Source organism: Eschscholzia californica, unplaced genomic scaffold (genome assembly GCF_041429995.1).
Source record: "Eschscholzia californica isolate CP2 unplaced genomic scaffold, dmEscCali1.0.p SCAF_1, whole genome shotgun sequence".
Taxonomy (NCBI): domain Eukaryota; kingdom Viridiplantae; phylum Streptophyta; class Magnoliopsida; order Ranunculales; family Papaveraceae; genus Eschscholzia; species Eschscholzia californica.
In genome coordinates, this window is record NW_028238198.1 from 29,786,392 (window position 1) to 29,805,982 (window position 19,591).

At 38.4% G+C, this 19,591-nt stretch overlaps 1 protein-coding gene across 1 annotated transcript in view; it reads right to left on the minus strand.

Annotated features, from left to right (window-relative positions):
• The window catches only part of LOC147565891 (uncharacterized), a 91,903-nt gene that overhangs the window by 56,054 nt on the left and 16,258 nt on the right, over positions 1-19,591 (minus strand). The window lies entirely within an intron of this gene.

The following is a 19,591-nucleotide window of genomic DNA, read 5'->3' on the forward strand; positions in this document are numbered from 1 at the left end:
TACCTAATCTCTCAAAGATCTGGGCCCTTACAATATTTCCTCGGTACAGAGGTTTGTAGATCTTCCAAAGACATATTTCTTTGTCAATGAAAATATGCCCTCGATATCGTCAAAGATTCAGGACTCACTGCTTCCGTCCCTCTGACTTTCCTATGGAACAAAAATTATGCCTCAGTCCTTCTGATGGGGTTCCTTTAAAAGACCCATATATTTACCGTCGACTAATTGGCCGACTTATTTATCTTACCGTCACGCGTCCTGACATCACTTATGCAGTAAATAATTTGAGCCAATTTCTGCAGAGTCCAAGTCAAATCCACTTAGATGTTGCTCATTGTGTGGTTCGTTATCTAAAAGGCTCTCTTGACAAAGGAATTTTTCTCTCCGCTGACAGATCACTTCACATTACATGTTATTGTGATTCTGACTGGGCTAGTTGCCTGTTTACTCGACGTTCTACCACCGGCTACATCACAATGCTCGGTTCCAGTCCGTTATCCTGGACATAAAAAAAAAGCTGCACACCGTTGCCAAATCTTCTGCGGAAGCATAATATCGTGCTCTTGATATTCTCACTTGTGAGCTGCAATCACTCAAATATCTCTTACTTGACTTTGGTATAGATCACTCTCACCCGATCACAGTTTGTTGTGTTCTATGCAAATAGGTTTCTGATGGCTAGGCCGACCGCATCTTTCTCTGAAGGAGTTGAAAGGGATGTCCTTTGACCAAGGTGACAATGCTAACAAATTTTCGGATAGGACAATTGATGTAGAAGACCATCAAGTCCGATTTATTTAGAGATCGTAGAGTTTAAGCTAGAGACCAACTACGATCGTCGAATTACAAAGTAATTCGCGGCTAACTTCGATCGGATCCTACAACGGGTTACACATAAGAGTAATAATTTGATCAAGGATATGACTAGTGGGAGTGAGATATAATCATGGGAGTGTGCCATAAACATATCTCATAGGCCTAAAAAGGAATTAGGGAAAGATAGTACAAAAATGCCAAAAACAGGGTTTTTGGGCCTAGGCCGATTCGGGCACTTTTAGGGCTCGTATTGGACTGATTTCTTTAGGGACATTTCCTTATGTTATGAACATTAAATCTGTCAATTTTGGCTGGGTTTGGACGTTATCTCCTTAGGGAATTGAGAAAATATCAATAGTTGTTATTTTCGACAATTTTCCTAAATCTTATTCTAAAGGGTGTTTTAGGAAATCTTTGAGGAGGTGTATTCTCATTAGGGTTCTATATAAACACTCTTAGGCAGAGAATAAAGTGTGGAATTTCTCTCTAAGCTTTCTTACTCTACCACATCAAGTAGAGAGGAGAAAGTGAGCTAATTCCCATTACTATTTATCTAGTCAAAGAGGAAAGGTGTTCTTCTTCTAACCACCATTAGTGTGCTAGCTAACAACAAAGTGGGAGATCAAGTTGATTGCTCGTGTCCCAAGTAGAGGAGCTACGTTTGAAGCTCTTGGTCTTCTCAAAAGCAATTGGAAAGGTTCGAGGGAAATACTAACGATTAAGGTATTCATCTTCTAGTTTTGCTTAGTATTATCAGTAGCGTGTGGTGGGGGGTGCGGGGCGTGCTCCCGCACAGGGCCCCCACCACATGCATGGGCCCCAAAAAAATTTCTTTTACTACTTTTACGGACTACTATGGCGGGGAAGATACAGTAAAGGTTGTAGGCCATGTGGATGCAAGCTTTCAGACGGATAGAGACGACTACAAATCGCAGTCCGGTTACGTCTACTGTCTGAATAGAGGAGCAGTGAGTTGGAAAAGTTCCAAGCAGAGACAATTGAAGACTCTACCACTGAAGCAGAATACCTAGCGGCCTCGGAAGCTGCAAAGAAAGGAGTTTGGATAAAGAAGTTCATAATAGAACTTGGTGTCTTACCTGGCATAGAAGAGGGAGTGACTCTCTATTGTGACAACAATGGAGCGATAGCCCAAGCCAAGGAACCAAGAGCACACCAAAAATCTAAACATATTCAAAGGAAGTACCACTTGATTAGAGAAATCATAGAGAGAAAAGATGTGGTCATTTGCAAGGTTCACACGGATGACAATATTGCAGATCCGTTGACTAAACCGTTACCTCAACCCAAACATGATTCACACATGAGGGGCATTGGTATAAAGCGCATTGGGGAATGGCAACAAATGTAATTTGGATTCATAAAAGAGTTTATGTACCTAATTACTTACATTCATTAAATAAAATAAAAGGAATTTTATTTTGTCCTTAAAATTTGGTTTAGTATTTTAAGAGACAGTCCATAGATAAAGAAAGCACTCCGAGTAGACTTGTCAGATACGTGATCTGATAAATGAAATCCTACAAAGTGAACTTGGAGTAATTCATTATCAATTCCCTAGTCCAGGTCATTGCATGGACAACAATGACTTACGAAGACTAGCACGGGAGTCGATGGGATAGCGTAGTTTCAAGGGCTATAGGAATAGTGTATTCGATTTGACTACGTGAGTGTATAATAGCGATTATACACTGGAATAACCCTCAACATGAGAAGTTCATCAAGCGCGATGAAGCGTAAAAATACTTCTCATAAAAGACAAGATTTGAGAGATTCCTCAAAACATGAATGCTCAGCTCATCTTATGTAAGGAATGTCAGACATTGGTTCCGTTAAACGTCGCGCCGTAAAAGGAGGTTATAAAGGCGGATACTGGGAAGGACAGGATAGACATGAAGTTGAGTGGGAGCGCAAGAATGGATTATGTCCTCCTAACTACGTTAGGATACAGTGTCCTCGGGCCACTTCACGAGTAACAACTGAAAATGCATGGCCGTGCTCAAATGGATTAAAAGTTAATCATTTGTTTTGAAAGTTGTACTCGAGATCAAGAAACTCTGAATGACGTGACGTATCAGATGGGATACTAAGTGACATGGGAATCGAGCATTGCACTTGTTCTAAGTTCAAGTGGGAGTCTGAAAGAGTTGAAGGAGAGGTCCTTCGACCAAGGTGTCAATGCGAACAATTTTTCGGATAGGACAATTGATGTAGAAGATCATAAAGTCCGATTGATTTAGGGATCGTAGAGTTTAAGCTAGAGACCAACTACGATTGTCGAATTACGAAGTAATTCGCGGCTAACTTCGATCGGATCCTACAACGGGTTACACATAAGAGTGACAATTTGATCAAGGATATGACTAGTGGGAGTGAGATATAATCATGGGAGTGTCCCATAAACATATCTCATAGGCCTAAAAAGGAATCAGGAAAAGATAATACAAAAAGGCCAAAAATAGGGTTTTTGGGCCTAGGCCGATTCGAACACTTTTAGGGCTCGGATTGGGCTGATTTTTGGAGGGACGTTTCCTTATGTTATGAACATTAAATCTGACAATTTTGGCTGAGTTTGGACGTCATCTCATTAGGTAATTGAGAAAATATCAATAGTTGTTATTTTCGACAATTTCCCTAAATCTTATTCTAAAGGGTGTTTTAGGAAACCTTTGAGGAGGTGTATTCTCATGAGGGTTCTATATAAACACTCTTAGTGCAGAGAATAAGGTGTGGAATTTCTCTCTAAGCTTTCTTACTCTACCACATCAAGTAGAGAGGAGAAAGTGAGCTAATTCCCATTACTATCTATCTAGTCAAAGAAGAAAGGTGTTCTTCTTCCAACCACCATTGGTGTGCTAGCTAACAACAAGGTGGGAGATCAAGTTGATTGCTCGTGTCCCAAGTAAAGGAGCTACGTTTGAAGCTCTTGGTCTTCTCAAAAGCAATTGGAAAGGTTCGAGGAAAAAACTAGCGAACAAGGTATTCATCTTCTAGTTTTGCTTAGTATTATTATGGGCTTATGCATGTGATCCTGGGAATATTAATGTAGACATTAGATGTCTTATTTCCGCCATTGACATTAGTATAAGGGTGTAAAACCCAACACTCTCACCATCCATTCCTTCCCGTACTCCGTTTCCCTCAATTCCGGATTTAAATGAAGAAGTGTATATGAAACTTCCTCCCATATTCTCCTCTCAGAGGGAGTCCAAAGTTTTTCGTCTGCAAAAATCTCTGTATGGCTTTAAACAGGCATCCCGACAGTGGTTTTCCAAATTTTCTTTAGTCCTTTTAGCTAATGGATTGTCTCAATCCAAAAGTGATTATTCTCTATTTACGTATATGCGGCTTCCACTCAGATGTTTGTTCTCGTCTACGTCGACGATAACATTATTACACGTATTTGTTGCAATTTTGCAACTCAAGACTTTCCTTGATCATACCTTCCCTCTCAAAGAATTGGGGCGCTTACAATATTTCCTCGGTATAGAGGTTTCTAGATCTTCCAAAGACATATTTCTTTGTCAACGAAAATATGCCTTCGATATCGTCAAAGATTCAGGACACACTGCTTCCATCCCTCTGACTTTCTTATGGAACAAAAATTATGCCTCAGTCCTTCTGATGGGGTTCCTTTAAAAGACTCATCCGTTTACAGTCGACTAATTGGTCGACTTATTTATCTCAACGTCACGCGTCCCGGCATCACTTATGTAGTAAATAATTTGAGTCAATTTATGCAGACTCCAAGTCAAATCCTCTTAGATGTTGCTTATTGTGTGGTTTGTTATATAAAAGGCTCTCTTGACAAAGGAATTTTTTTTTCTCCGCTGACAACCCACTTCACGTTACAAGTTATTGTGATTCTAACTGGGCTAGTTGCCCGTCTACTCGACGTTCTACCACCTGCTACTTCACAATGCTCGGTTCTTGTCCATTATCCTGGAAATCAAAAAAGCAGCACACCGTTGCCAAATCTTCTACGGAAGCAGAATATCGCGTTCTTGCTATTCTCACTTGTGAGCTGCAATGACTCAAATATCTCTTACTTGACTTTGGTATAGATCACTCTCGCCCGATGACAGTTTACTGTGACAATCGGACAACTTTTCACATTGCCGACAATCCTGTCTTCCATGAACGGACTAAACATATTAAAATCATTGTCACATCTTCGTGATAAAAATAATGTCAATGCCACGCGCTTCACATCTTTCAACAATCAACTCGCCGACATATTTACCAAGCCTTTGGGAGCTGACCCGTTCAAGATTATTATTGGTAAGTTGGGCGTCACTTCGATTACTGCTCCAACTTGGGAGGGGGGGGGGGGGTATTAAGTGATACCATCCCGGTCCACTCGGCCAACCGAGTGGACTGATTCATGCGAATATTAGGAAGATATATTTGTTGTATATTTAAATTAGAAACTATATCTCTTGATTAGGAAACCCTAAATTCTTTGTATCCTATAAATACTACTTATGTACACTAAAGTTAATCATCAATACAGAGAGAATTAACTGTCAACTGTCGATACATTCTTTTTGCACTTGTTCACCTCTCTCTGTCTCTCGGTCTCACTCAACCTCTCTCTCTCTCGGTCTCAGTCGACCTCTCTCTCTATTCATCTCTTGGTAACAAGAATGACTGAATGGTCTCGGTCTCAGTTGAAAATAATATACAATACTTAGGAATAATATACAATACTTAGGAAACTTTACATATGTGTACAACACAAAAAAGAAAACTTAACTTAAGAGTTTCAGCCATATTGATCATCATTGGAAAGAGTTGGTTCTCTTTCCAATTTTAATGAATCCACCGATCTTGTGAGATCGGTGTGATCTTTCTTCCTAATAGTTGATTCTCTTTCCAATTTTAATGAATCCACCGATCTTGTGAGATCGGTGTGATTTTCCTTCCTAATACCCTCCCGCAAATTGAACGTCGGGTGAAGTCGAAGGTTCAATTTGGGACACAATTCAAGAAATCGCAGCCGGGACAAACTTTTAGTGAGAATATCGGCAAGTTGAGAGTGAGATGGAATGAACTTTACATGTAGGGAGCCAGAAGGCACCTTCTCACGCACAAAATGATAGTCTAACTCAATGTGCTTTGTGCGCCCATGAAACACTGGATTTGAAGTCATTGAAATTGCACTCTTATTATCACAATAAATTAAGGCTGGTTGAGACAAATTAACTCCAAGTTCTTGAAGAATAAAACTAATCCATGTGAGATCAGCAGCAATAGTAGCTAAGGCGCGGTACTCTGCCTCAGAACTGGATCGAGACACTGTTGGTTGCTTTCTGGCACTCCATGTAATTAAATTTGAACCTAGAAAAATAGAGAAACTTGTGGTGGAACGACGAGTGTCAGGGCAACCAGCCCAATCAGAATCAGCATAAGCAAATAACGTATCACAGGCAGAGTCTCGATTAATATGTAAGCCGAGATGAAGTGTGCCTTTGACATATCGCAGAATGCGTTTGACAGCCTGAAAGTGATCAACTATTGGAGCATGCATGAACTGACATGCAACATTGACAGAGTAAGCCAAATCTGGTCTAGTCAGAGTGAGGTACTGAAGAGAGCCAACGATCTTGCGATAGAGAGTAGGATCAGGTAAAAAAACTTCCTCACTTGAGAGATGATGACCGGCGACCATAGGAGTCGATGAAGGCTTAACCCCTTCCAAATTAAGAGTAGACAATATATCAGAGGCATACTTGGATTGAGTGAGTATAAGACCCTTAGTAGTAGGTGTGGCCTCAATCCCAAGAAAGTAATGAAGACCCCCTAAATTCTTCATCTCAAACTCCATACTTAACTTATCAACAATAGCAGTAATGACTTTTGAATTTGCACCAGTTAGGATAATATCATCCACATATAATAGAAGAAAAATATTACCAGAAGATGTTGAAAGAATAAAGAGAGAACTGTCTGATTTGCTTACCACAAAGCCAAGAGTAAGAAGAAAGGTGCTAAATCGCTCATACCATGCACGGGGAGCTTGTTTGAGGCCATAAAGCGCCTTATTCAGGCGACACACATAATCTGATTTAGAAGGATGTTCAAAACCTGGTGGTTGAGCCATAAAAACCTCCTTCCGAAGATCTCCATTCAAGAAGGCATTTTTGACATCTAACTGTAACATATCCCAATTACCTGCCACTGCCATAGACAATAAAATCCGAATTGTAGTAGGCTTCACAACAGGACTAAAAGTCTCATCAAAATCCAATCCAGGTTGTTGATTGAAGCCTTGAGCAACCAATCTAGCCTTATAACGATCGACGGAGCCATCTGGTTTCAACTTAGTACGAAAAACCCATTTGGAGCCAACGACATTCATGGAAGGATGTCGTGGTAACTCTACCATTTCGGATTATGCTCGAAGATTTCGGGTACTTCTCGAATCTTTGGCAGCGGTAGGTGCACCTATAGGAGATGATGAAAAAGTATTTTGGTTCCTTAAGGGGCTAGGTTCTGACTACAAGTCTTTTGCCTCATCGGTTCTAACTAAACCTCCTTTGCCGACTTTTCGTGATCTTCTTCAGATGGTACTATCACACGATGTTATTACCAAGTCTTTTGATACCACGGTTGCTCCTCATGAGGGAGCTTATTATTCATCTTCGTCTCGACCTCCTCCACGCCGAAGCAATAATCATCAGGATATTGGAAATCGACCAATATGCCAATGGTGTAAGAAGATTGGTCATACAGCTGATCGTTGTTTCAAGTTGACAAAGCAAAATAGAGGTCATCCTAATGACAATCGCAACTCTAACCGAGGGGCTTCATCAAATCGTACCCGTGCTTCTTCTCCAGCTCATAACCATGATGCTCACATGGTTGTGGACTCTCCTAATGATGATGTTACTGCTGCTCTCACTGCTATGACTATAACAGATCCTCAGGACCCATCTTGGTATGCTGACAGTGGTGCCTCCACTCACATGGCTTCTTCCTCTGGTATGTTTTCAAGTTTAGTTCCTTATCATGGTAATCGTCACGTTATTATAGGTGATGGTTCCTCATTGCCTATTTCTCAAAAAGGTTCCCTTACTCTTCATACTTCTCATGGTCGTCTAACTTTACCGAATGCCATTCTTGTCCCTCAACTCAAAAAGAACTTGTTATCAATTAGTCGTATCACTGATGACTTAGATTGTCTTCTCACTTTTTCTAAACATGGTTTCACCATTTTTCAGGAGAACGGAAGGATTCTAGCAACCGGAAGTAGGCATGGAAATTTATACACTCTCGATCAACCTCAATCAGCCTTTTTCTCCTCTACTACGGTGTCTCTTAAAGCTCCTCCAGATATTTGGCATTATCGCCTTGGTCACGTTTCATCCAAAGTTTTAGATTTACTTAATAAGAATAGTTTAGTTGAATTTTCTACTAGTCAGACGTCATCATCTTGTACCTCTTGTCTCATGAGCAAGAGTCATCGCATTCCTTTCGATTTAAATCATTAACGAGCAGACTCTCCCTTATTTTTAGTTCATATTGATTTATGGGGACCTTCTCCTGTTGTCTCTTCATCTGGTTTTAAGTATTATGTTTTGTTCGTTGATGACTATAGTAGATTTTCGTGGTTATTCCCTCTTCGTATGAAGTCTGATTTTTATTCAGTCTTTCTCACTTTTAAAAACTTAGTAGAAAACTACTTCACAACTAAACTAAAGTTTTGCAAATGGATGGAGGAGCTGAATTTCAAAGTTCCGAGTTTTTATCTCTTTTGACTCAATGTGGAATTGAAAGACGTATTTCATGTCCTTATACTCCTTCTCAGAATGCCCGCGTCGAGCGTAAGCATCGCCACGTAACTGAGACGGGATTGAGTCTTCTTTTTCATAGTGGTGTCCCTAGTAGTTACTGGGTTGAAGCATTTCAAACTGCCACTTACCTCATCAACCGCATGCCTACTCCGGTGCTTAATGACTCCTCGCCGTACTCCGTACTCTATGGTCAGGTACCCTCTTATTCTATGTTGCGGTCTTTCGGTTGTCTTTGTTTTCCCTATTTACGACCTTATGCTCTCAACAAATTGTCTCCTCGTAGTCTGCCTTGTGTTTTCGTAGGGTACAGTCCTCATTACAAAGGATTCAAGTGTCTTGATCGTACAACCAATCGAATCTATATCTCTCGTCACGTAGTCTTTGATGAATCAATTTTTCCCTTCAAGGTCTCCACTATATCCTCTTCTTCTAAGGATTTGGTAACTTTTCTTGATCCTTCTTCTTGTTCTTCTAGTTCATCTATGTCTTCATCCTCCGTCCTTCCTTCTTCTCCAATACCATCGACTGACTCACACTCATCTCGTGTAAACTGTTTAACTGACTCATTTTATGTCCCAACTTCAGCCTTCCCGCCTAACTCGGACCCTTCGGGATCTCCTCTCTCTCCTGTCTTTATTGCCCCGGATGCACATGTATCTGACTCCTCCTTTGATTCTAACTCTGACGAATCCAATCTTCCTGCTTCATCACCCTCTTCTCCATCATCCCCAGTCAGTATTTCACCTATTGATAGTCCTAGCACTGTTCGGTCCTCGCAGTTTGGCTCAGTTTCATCATCATCAGTGGACTCACCCCCATCTTTTGGTCATCAAGGTTTTCGTCCCTTGGCAGAGATTGTGGCGGCTACGACACCCATCGGGACACCTTCTTCCTCCTTGCCAAGGTATCCGCTTCCCCCTCGAGACCCTAATATTTTTGGATTATCTGCCTCAGCTTTTTTTGCAGCTCTCTCTGTTATTAAGGAACCTCGTAGTTACAAGACTGCTTCTGTATCTCCTCATTGGCGTAATGCTATGAATGAGGAAATGGCTGCCTTGCATAAACAAAATACATGGTCTCTTGTCCCACTACATCCTTCCATGAATGTCGTGGGACAAGAGACCACAAACTTAACACTTGGTATAACTGTCTCTCTCCATATTCTATTATCAAGAAGTCCATCCCTCTTCACTGGTTATATACACTATCTTGGATTTTTCATCCCCCCAAATATTCAGGACGGTGAGAAGAAACAAAATTTCTATGTTGAGTTGTTAAAAGTGCACTGAATTGAAGAGTCACACCACCCTTCCATCTTGGATACTTCATAGCATGTGTGTGGCAGTAACGGGACTATTTGTTTAGAAGATTGCTTGGCTGCAATAGCTTGAGGCAGTGTGTATGTGGTAGGTGTTGGGTGGTATTGGGCTCTCCCAAAGTCTCACCCCAAAAGCTAGCTTATGAGGTAATTGGTAACGTTTTTCTTACACTTATAAATGCAACCTCTGTCCCTTCCACAGCCAACCGAGGGTTTATCCCAATCTCCTCCTCACACATTGGCTCTTAACCTCGATAGTTATTGGGTCGAGACTTTTATACCTGGGCGATGATACCAATGTTGGGTGGTATTAGGCCATTCTCACTACTCAAACTAGGTCATGAGGTAAGACTTTTCCCACACTTATAAATTGACTCTCTACCCAATCGCAACAATGGAGAAACTTTTCTTGAAAGGTCTGCTATAATGTGACTATTACCTCAAGAGTTTGTTTGTATACAGGTGAAGATGTGTTTGGTATCATAGCTGGAGTCTAGAATCTAAATGTGCGTGACCAATATAAATAAGATTTAGGTGATCATAGCTTGGAGTCTGGATGTAGAAGTAAACACCTTAATCCTTTTCAATGTAAGTTCTCAGGTTTGTTTTTCTTTTTTTTTTTTTTTGTTGAAACAGTTCTCCGGTTTGTTTTTTTTTTTTTTTTTTTTTCTTTTTGAAAGACTCTCCGGTTTGTTAGACATCATTACTTTTCGATTTAAGTTCACGTGAAAGCCCTTTGTAGAAATGACATAAAGTAAGTGTTAAAAGCCTCCTTCTAAAGTGTTACTGGCACCCACCAATACAAAATTGAAAGGAGGATCATGAAGAAACAGGGCATCAACTTGGAGGCGCTTTTAAATTTTTCCTTAATCATATTCAACTTGTAGACAACTTATAAAGATAATCTAGATGTTCTTTCTCTTCGAATTCTCAATTGACAATTTTAATTCCGTAGTTTTGTTCCAAAAATTAAGTGTCATTCTTGCTGCATCGATCTTCTTTGGATATTCTTTGATTTCAACTGGATCAAACACGTAACTCGGCAAATTAATCAGATGTTTTAAATTAGTCACTACTTTGTTCATATATTATGGGATTGGTTGATGAAACCGTAGCAATATCTCATTAAAGGTATTTCTTAATTGAATACGATATATAACATTGTTGCCATGTCTCCAAAATGAAAAAGCGCACTAATGTGTTAGTTGTTTAGTGTAGGTGTAGATATGTGTAGGAACGAGTTTACTTTTTATGCAATACAAACTAAGTTGCATGAAATTAACCTGCAAAAAGTAGGGGTTTTAAAGTTTTATTTAATGCAATGAGATAACCGTGTAATGCAAAAATGATTTGTTTGATGAATTTCAAAATGCGGTGTGTGAATCTCGAAACTTTTAAAATTTTTGGGTTTTGATGGATTTTTGTGATTAGTTTGGGTTTATGTTGTTACTAAAGTCATTTTTACGCCTTAGACCCAAATTTCTTGTAATATAACAATTTCTTCAAAAATTAATTTTATATTTCTAAAGTGGCGACAAAATAAGAATCACAAAAAGGGGATGTATTTAAAAGGACACGTTTTTTTGTTGTTGAAATGAAATTTCGTTAAACACGACAATTTAAGATGATTACAATAGAGACGTGAGAGAGGAGTTGGGACTGAAGGCCAAGATCTCTCTTCTTTAGTTTTTCTAGCCCACTTAGTTAAAATGTTTGCTTGAGTATTCATTTACGGTTAATGTATTGAAACTGGAGTGACTGAAAGGATGTCTGGAGATGTTTGATTTGCTTTACCATTTCTCTTGATTGTCATTGGATCTCATGTTGATGTTGTTGTAGATTTTCCTTTATGTTTAAGTTATCTCCTTATGTTATAAGGTAGGAGATGTTTTCGGACTTAGCCAATTGAAGATCTTGGAGGATTATTTTGTCTTCACTTTTGTTGAAAGTGTGTTGAATATAGGTCGGTATCTAACCCAGTTTTAGACCTGCAAACTGTTTTCACACGAAAGTTTGGATCGACCAGTTTAGCAGGGTTGATCTCATAAGCAGGCTAATCTCTGAGGTAGGACTTCTGCTAAGGTGGTTATCAATGTAAATGATATCTAGTGGCAATTCCAGTATAGCGCGGGGGTAGGCTATCACTTTCGGAAAACTACCTCAAAAAGAAATTCATTAATTGTTGCCCGCGTATCACAATAACAACACAATGCAAAGGTAGCTGAACTGGTTGAATGCGGGATTAAAAACGATGGTGGTGAAGGTTCAATTTCCCTCTCACTCAACCCACTTTCCAACAAAGAATAACAACGTGATACACCTCCAAAGTCCGAAAAATAAAAACTTAATTCTATACCACACCTGAAAAAAAAAATGTCTCAAAGGCATCTCTTGGAAGTGTTAAGGGAGCATTGATGTAGACGCAGCGGAATAATTAAAGAACAATAAAATAAACTAGGAACAATTAAAGAAAACTGTAAGAAACGATAAACTAAACTTAAATTCTTAATAACTCAATTGTTTTTCTCTTCAAGGTAAATAATAACATAGACTAGATCTCCTTTTATAAGATAATAAACCTTCCTAGATAGACTCAAACTAGAATTCCTAAAATAATAAACTACTCAAACATAGAAACTTAAAATTAAAGAAATATCAAATTAAAGTAACTTCTCCTCTACTAAATAAACTACTATTATGACCCAATAGGGTGTGGGCACGCGTAGACGTGGGCCCACACGTTTATGCGCCTGCATCAGCACCCTGTTCCCCAGAAGGTTCGTCCCGAATCGATTTCGATGAAGAAAACAAGTTGATGCACCCGCAGACGATGAACTTTGTCATGGCGATCCGTAATTTCCACTTCGAACGAAGTTTGCACTGGAATGGAAGGATACTAATGTGCAAGTAATCGTCAACCTCGTACCCAAACTCATATGCCAATGATTCTCGCAAAATTAACCTTAGTGAATAAATAATGTTCATCTCGCCATCTTCCCACGGTAGGCTCAACCACTGAATCTTCAAGAAAGTGTGAAGTACTATGAGCAAGTGTGAAGTAAGAGTAATTGTAACAAATTTCCAAAATACTTCATCAATAGCCAAAGTATAAGCATAACCATCGCTAACTAAGATATCGATATGGAACCATGTAGTGTAGATATGCCACGCAAAATTGACTTTTCCACGTTCATCTTCATGTAGTTTATGTACTCTAACGTGATCAATACCTGGAGCCCACTGTTTGTTTTCTTCAATTGATATGTGAAACCTAGATGGAAGTTGTTCAATTGGTATATGATCTTTGACCATTGAGTATAGGTTCATTGTAAGAATTGGGAAATTGATCCTCTTTTTCTTAATTGTTTGAAGAAAATTTGGTAGGAAGAGATTTGATAGAGAAAGCGGCGATGTGGGACATAATTGATTCGGAAAATTCTGGGTTGTTCTTCTTGTTCTTCTTTTTCTTAATTGTTTCTCTTGTTGTTCTTCTTCTTGGTTGTGATGGGTTTTGATAATTGCTTTTTGTTCTTCTTTTCCTTCACTAAATTCTGGGTTTTGATTACTTGGGTGTGTTGATAACTGAGTTTCAACTTGAGGAGAAGATTCAAAATTTTCTGACAGAAGTGTTGGGGATATGGAAGATTCAAAATTTTCTGGTAGAAGTGTTGGGGATACGGAATAGTAAGGAGAGGTTTGTTGTGTTGGTGATGGTGTTTGACACCAAAAGATTGGGAGGGAAACAGGAACATGTTGGTGATATTGGGGTAGGGTTATTTGGGTGGTGGCTATAGATGGAATTTGAATATTATGTATAGGGAAACTAGGGGTGCCTATAGAATCCGGGTTGTAGCCTACATAATTAGGGTTTGTATATGTGTGGTGGAATGTTTGGTTGGAGAAGGGTTCGGGGTTGCGGTTTTGGTGGTGGGTTTCGAGTGGAATGGTGCTTGGTGAATAATATTGCCGAGGGGTCTGGAATGGGTATGGTTGGGTTATACTTGGGTTGGTAGTAGATTGGTGGTCGTTGAAGGAAAAAGGTGGTGTGGTTGGAGTGGTTGTAGGATTTATGTATGTTAATGGGAAAACCGGTAAGAGTGGTGATGTAGGGTTGATGTGAATCGGTGGGAGGAAAGTGGTCGGGCATGGGTTAGTGATAGGTTGACCAAGTAGGGGAATTGAAATTGGTGTTGTGGTTGGGAGTGGTTGTGGTAATGATGTTTGAATGGAAGTAGTAGATGAAGGAGTGGTGGTAAAAGAGGGAGACTTACATATGCCTTCGAGTTGTTTAGCTAGCATCATGATCGAATCATTGACTTGATCGAATTTTTCCATAGTTTCCTTCTTGTGATTTTCGAATTTTTCCATAGTTTCCTTCTTGTAATTTTCGAAAGCTTCTTCCAATTTTGTAACCGAGGATAAATTCTTGTTGATGTTGTCCCATTCGGAGGCAAAAGTTGGTGTCTTCTCTTTGATTGTTGGAGTAGGAACGGTAGGATTAACCATTGTGATTGGTTAAAAAAAATTTGGCTCTGAATACCACTTGATGTAGACGCAGCGGAATAATTAAAGAACAATAAAATAAACTAGGAACAATTAAAGAAAACTGTAAGAAACGATAAACTAAACTTAAATTCTTAATAACTCAATTGTTTTTCTCTTCAAGGTGAATAATAACATAGACTAGATCTCCTTTTATAAGATAATAAACCTTCCTAGATAGACTCAAACTAGAATTCCTAAAATAATAAACTACTCAAACATAGAAACTTAAAATTAAAGATATATCAAATTAAAGTAACTTCTCCTCTACTAAATAAACTACTATTATGACCCAATAGGGTGTGGGCACGCGCAGACGTGGGCCCACATGTTTATGCGCCTGCATCAAGCATGCAGCCAAATTTTATGGTGAGAGTATGAAAAAGGGGATATCAGTTGAAATTGATCAAAGAAGTTGTTTTCTTTGATGGTTTACAAAAGAAATATAAAACTCTATTTATAGAGTTACAATACTACTAGTTTCTAATTTTATAATATACTAGGGTATATCCCGTGCCCCAACGGACAATTGTATTAATCAAATGTGATGAAATTCTAACCCAATACTTCTAAAGTCACCCTTTAGTATTGTTCTAGGCGCTCTCTCCAAACGTGTAACCCGATTTTTTATATTTAATATTGGGATATTTTCAAAAAAAATTGTATTATTTTCTTTGGTTTCATTTTCTTAAATTAGTTATTATTTTATTGATAGAGATTTTAATTTCTTTTCTTAACTCTTGAAATATTTTTTGTTTCATTTTTTCTTAAGTTAGTTATTTTTTTCTAAAGACATGGTTACTTTTTTCTTGAAATAGGTTATTTTATTTCTAAGAAGTACTACTATAATTTAAATTTTGAGAAGAGCTTCTAGACAATAAAAAAATGTTTGTCCCAGTCATCGTTTTTCCTTTTGTTTTATTAAATAGATTTACTAGCTTCTACTATATTTAGTAGTTCCTAATATTTTATATTTCCTAATAATATATGGGATATCTTAAAATATGGAAATATATTCCACCACTCCCCCTCAAGTTGGTGCATAGATATTGCACACACCCCACTTGTCCACCAATTCCAAAAATGACTTGAAATTATCACCATGACCCAACTTAGACTACAAAACATAAATTTCTTCACTGAGCTTGTCACTCTCCTGCTCCAATGATTTTAGCCTATGTTCTTCGTCGTTTAGCCGCTCGTTGAGCAGGTTTATCTCGTTATGTTGGTTAACCATGACCTCATTTTGTTCTGATAATTTACCTTGCAGTTTTTTTTATGCAGGATTCCTTTCTAGCAAGTGATGCCTCCAACTTCGGAATAAGAGTTCCTTGCTTTGTTGCTCTCTTTGTTTCCACATTCATGTACATCTTCAATTCAATAGCGTCCTTTTTAATCTTTCTGTTTCTTCAGTAAGACAATTGATCATCAATTCACACCGTTTAACTTCAGATTCTGAATCTTCTGCCTTCTGCTTGGTTAATGGAGCCACAAATTCTACATGTTGTTTACCAAGTTCAGTTTCTTTCAGGGTTACCTCTATTTGCTTCAAACATGTGCTTACTTGACCAAGCGTCGTCATATTTTCACTCGCCTCTTTCTGCAAGCCTGTGAACGTTATACGTAACTTGGACATGAAACACCAGGAATATCATTGGTTAATGGCTTCCATGCTATTAGTTTATCCTCCGACTTTCTCACATCAAATTGAGTCTCTTGTTGTTTAAGTAACTCGAATTCCGCACGCTCTCTTCGACCCTTTTCTTCCAGTAATTTCTCTTTTAATAACTCAATGTTTTGATGAGATGATTTCAACTTCCTCGCTTCTTGGAATTCAAACTCATAGTTTCTTAGCTTTTCTTGCAACTGCTTCACCAAAATACTTGTATCCGCGGCAATATCTTCTTAAGATAAAGAGCTAAGACTTTATAGTTTCTTCTCCATTTCGCACTTTTGATGCAGAAACTCGTTTAGTTGATTTCTGAGATTCTCTAACTGCTCCACGTAGCAGAATTTATCCTTAGAGTTCTTCTTCTCCGCTTCTACGTTACCTGTAGTGACTACCATTGCTGAAGCTTGCTCAACAGTTGGGTTTTCTTCCTTTGTCTCAACAAGTGCAGCTACAAGGGTTTTCTTAGAGTTTTTCTTTCGATTATGATCCCACCATTTTGGACAACCTACTAGTTCATAACAATGACTTTTGGTATGACCAGTTTTTTTTTGCAGTGGGCACACATATAAGAAGATTTGTCAGATTGACAAATAGCTTTTACAAGATTATTTTTTGTCTTATTTCGAGTCATCATTGCGGAAACATCAATTGTTTCAGATTCTCTGTTCATCTGGTGCGTCGAACAAGCTCACGAAGAACCAAAGCATAACATTCTTCTAAATCAGGAGTGAGATCCTTTCTCAAAATTTCACCACGAACTTGTTCAAATTCACCATCTAACCCAGCAAGAAAAATATGTACATGTTGGCGTTGTACTGATTTACGATAAGATATAATATCATTTTCATTTTCCATGATCAATTTATCACGTTGATCTAATTCACTAAAGATCTCAACTAGTTTACCGTAATAAATTGAGAGTATCCTCCCATTATGTTTGGCAGAAAATGTCATCTGATTCAAAGAGAAGACTTGCAACTCATCGGATTCATCATAAAAAACTTTTGATAAAGCTTCCCGAATATCACGAGTTGTAGGTAAACGAATGTATCTTTTCATAATTTCTGGAGTCATAGCCATCAATAACCATCTTTTGACATTTTGATTATCTGCATACCACTTCTTTTATTTAACATCATCTTCAGCAGATGGTAATAAATTACCTCGAATAAACGAAAGTTTTTCTTTTTCAACAATATGCATCTCCATGATTTGAGACCAGATATCATAATTTTTTGAGTTAATTCCTATATGGCCCCCTACTTTGTGACCAGCTTCCTTTATGGCCCCCTTTTTTTCGTAAATTCAAATATGCCCCCCTTTTTTGATGTAATTGTCCTAACTACCCTTCCTTTAAATCTTCTTTCAAAATTAAAAATAAAAATAAAATTATAATTCCACCTCATTTCCTCTCCACCACACATCTCTCTCCATGTCAACTCTCTCTCTCCACATCACCTCTCTCTCTCTCCAACTCACCTCTCTCTCTCCAACTCACCTTCATCTTCTCCGATTGAAGTCGCCGGCCGGAAATTCTTCCGGCCGGCGACTTCCAAAAAAAAAAAAAAAAAATATTTTCTCTCATCTCTCTCTCTCTCTAAAAATCCGGCGAAGGGGGTTTCCCTTCGCCGGAGCCGTGAACAGACCGATCTGGTCTGTTCACGAGCAGACCTTATATGGTCTGTTCACGAGCAGACCTTATCTGGTCTGTTCACGAGCAGACCAGATCTGGTCTGTTCACGGCTCCGGCGAAGGGAAACCCCCTTCGCCGGATTTTTAGAGAGAGAGAGAGATGAGAGAAAAAATTTTTTTTTTTTTTTTGGAAGTCTCCGGCCGGAAATTTTTCCGGCCGGCGACTTCAATCGGAGAAGATGAAGGTGAGTTGGAGAGAGAGAGGGGTGAGTTGGAGAAAGAGAGAGAGGGGTGAGTTGGAGAGGGAGAGAGAGAGGGTGAGTTGGAGAGAGAGAGAGAGAGGGGTGAGTTGGAGAGAGAGAGAGGGGTGAGTTGGGAAGAGAGATGAGGTGGAGAGAGAGAGAGGGGTGAGGTGGAAATAACTTTTTTAAAATGTTTTAAATTTAGAATTAAGAAGGGTAGTAATGACATTTACTTGAAAATAGGGGGCTATATTTGAATTTACGAAAAAAAGGGGGCCATAAAGGAAGCTGGTCACAAAGTAGGGGGCCATATAGGAATTAACTCTAATTTTTTTCATTCAGTATAATCATTGAATTAAAAGATCCACCTGACTGAAAAATTGTACCAATTGTCTGATCCATATTTTCCACTATATTAATTATAAGGAAAAATTTATATAAGAAAATTTAGAAACTGAATCTCTGAGAAGATGTGGTCCACCAACTCAAAGTCTTGTAAATTATTTTCATTTTTTGCCTTCTTTTTAATACAAAAATAAATTATTTTCCTTTAAAGTAAAAACTGATGAATGTTTTTTTTCTTTCTTTGGAGCTAAGATAGAAAAAGAAGATGAAGATGAAGATGAATGTTCTTTCTCCTTCAACCGACAAAGAATCAGAAAAGAAATTTAAGACCGTTGGCTCTGGTACCAAGTTGAAATTGATCAAAGAAATTGTTTTATTCCTTGATGGTTTACAAAAGAATTATAAGACTCTATTTATAGAGCTACAATATTACTAGTTTCTTTCTCTTCATCTCTCTCTTTTCTCTCCATTGTTTCCTTTCTCTATTATAGAGGGAAAAAGAGAGACAAAACTCTCTATCGAGTGTTCGGATGAAATAAAACTACGATCGAAGGTTTGGTTGAAACTAACGTTCGATCTAGGGTTTTAGTCGAACTCTTGACCAAATGTTTTAGCAGAACTCTCAAGTGAGGGTTATAGTAAAGGGAAAATAAATTTTACCTAAAACTAATGTGAGTAATAATAACAAACAGGAGAAATTGGTTTTCATAGGGAAAAACAAGATTTTTCAAGAGTTTTTTATTTGACAACATATTTCTATATTTCTAATTAAAAGTTTTTTAACTTTGATTTTAACCTACGTTGGATGAAAATCCTAGATCCGCCAATAATGGTATCCATTATATTTCGGAATTAGAAAGAGAGAGGTGGTGGGATTATTATTTTTAGTGGGCTATATAAACATAAACTAAACCCCTAAAGATATCTTCGGAATCCCTTTTATAATTAAGTTGTTCTTCCATCATAGTGGAAATCATCGCCCCACTGTTCGCCGTAGTGTAGGTCCTCACAATCCAACCCACGTAAATCTCTTGTGTTTTATGTCATTGTTAAACTTCTGCGTTACTTTTCTTGGTTGCTTGTTCTTTGTCACCACAACTTTCTTCATTCGTCCTTTTGAGTATTAATTGTGGCTGCTATGAATTGTGATATGTGGTCAGGAAGAACTATTCCATTACCCAATATTTTCAGATAAAGTGGAAAATGAGAA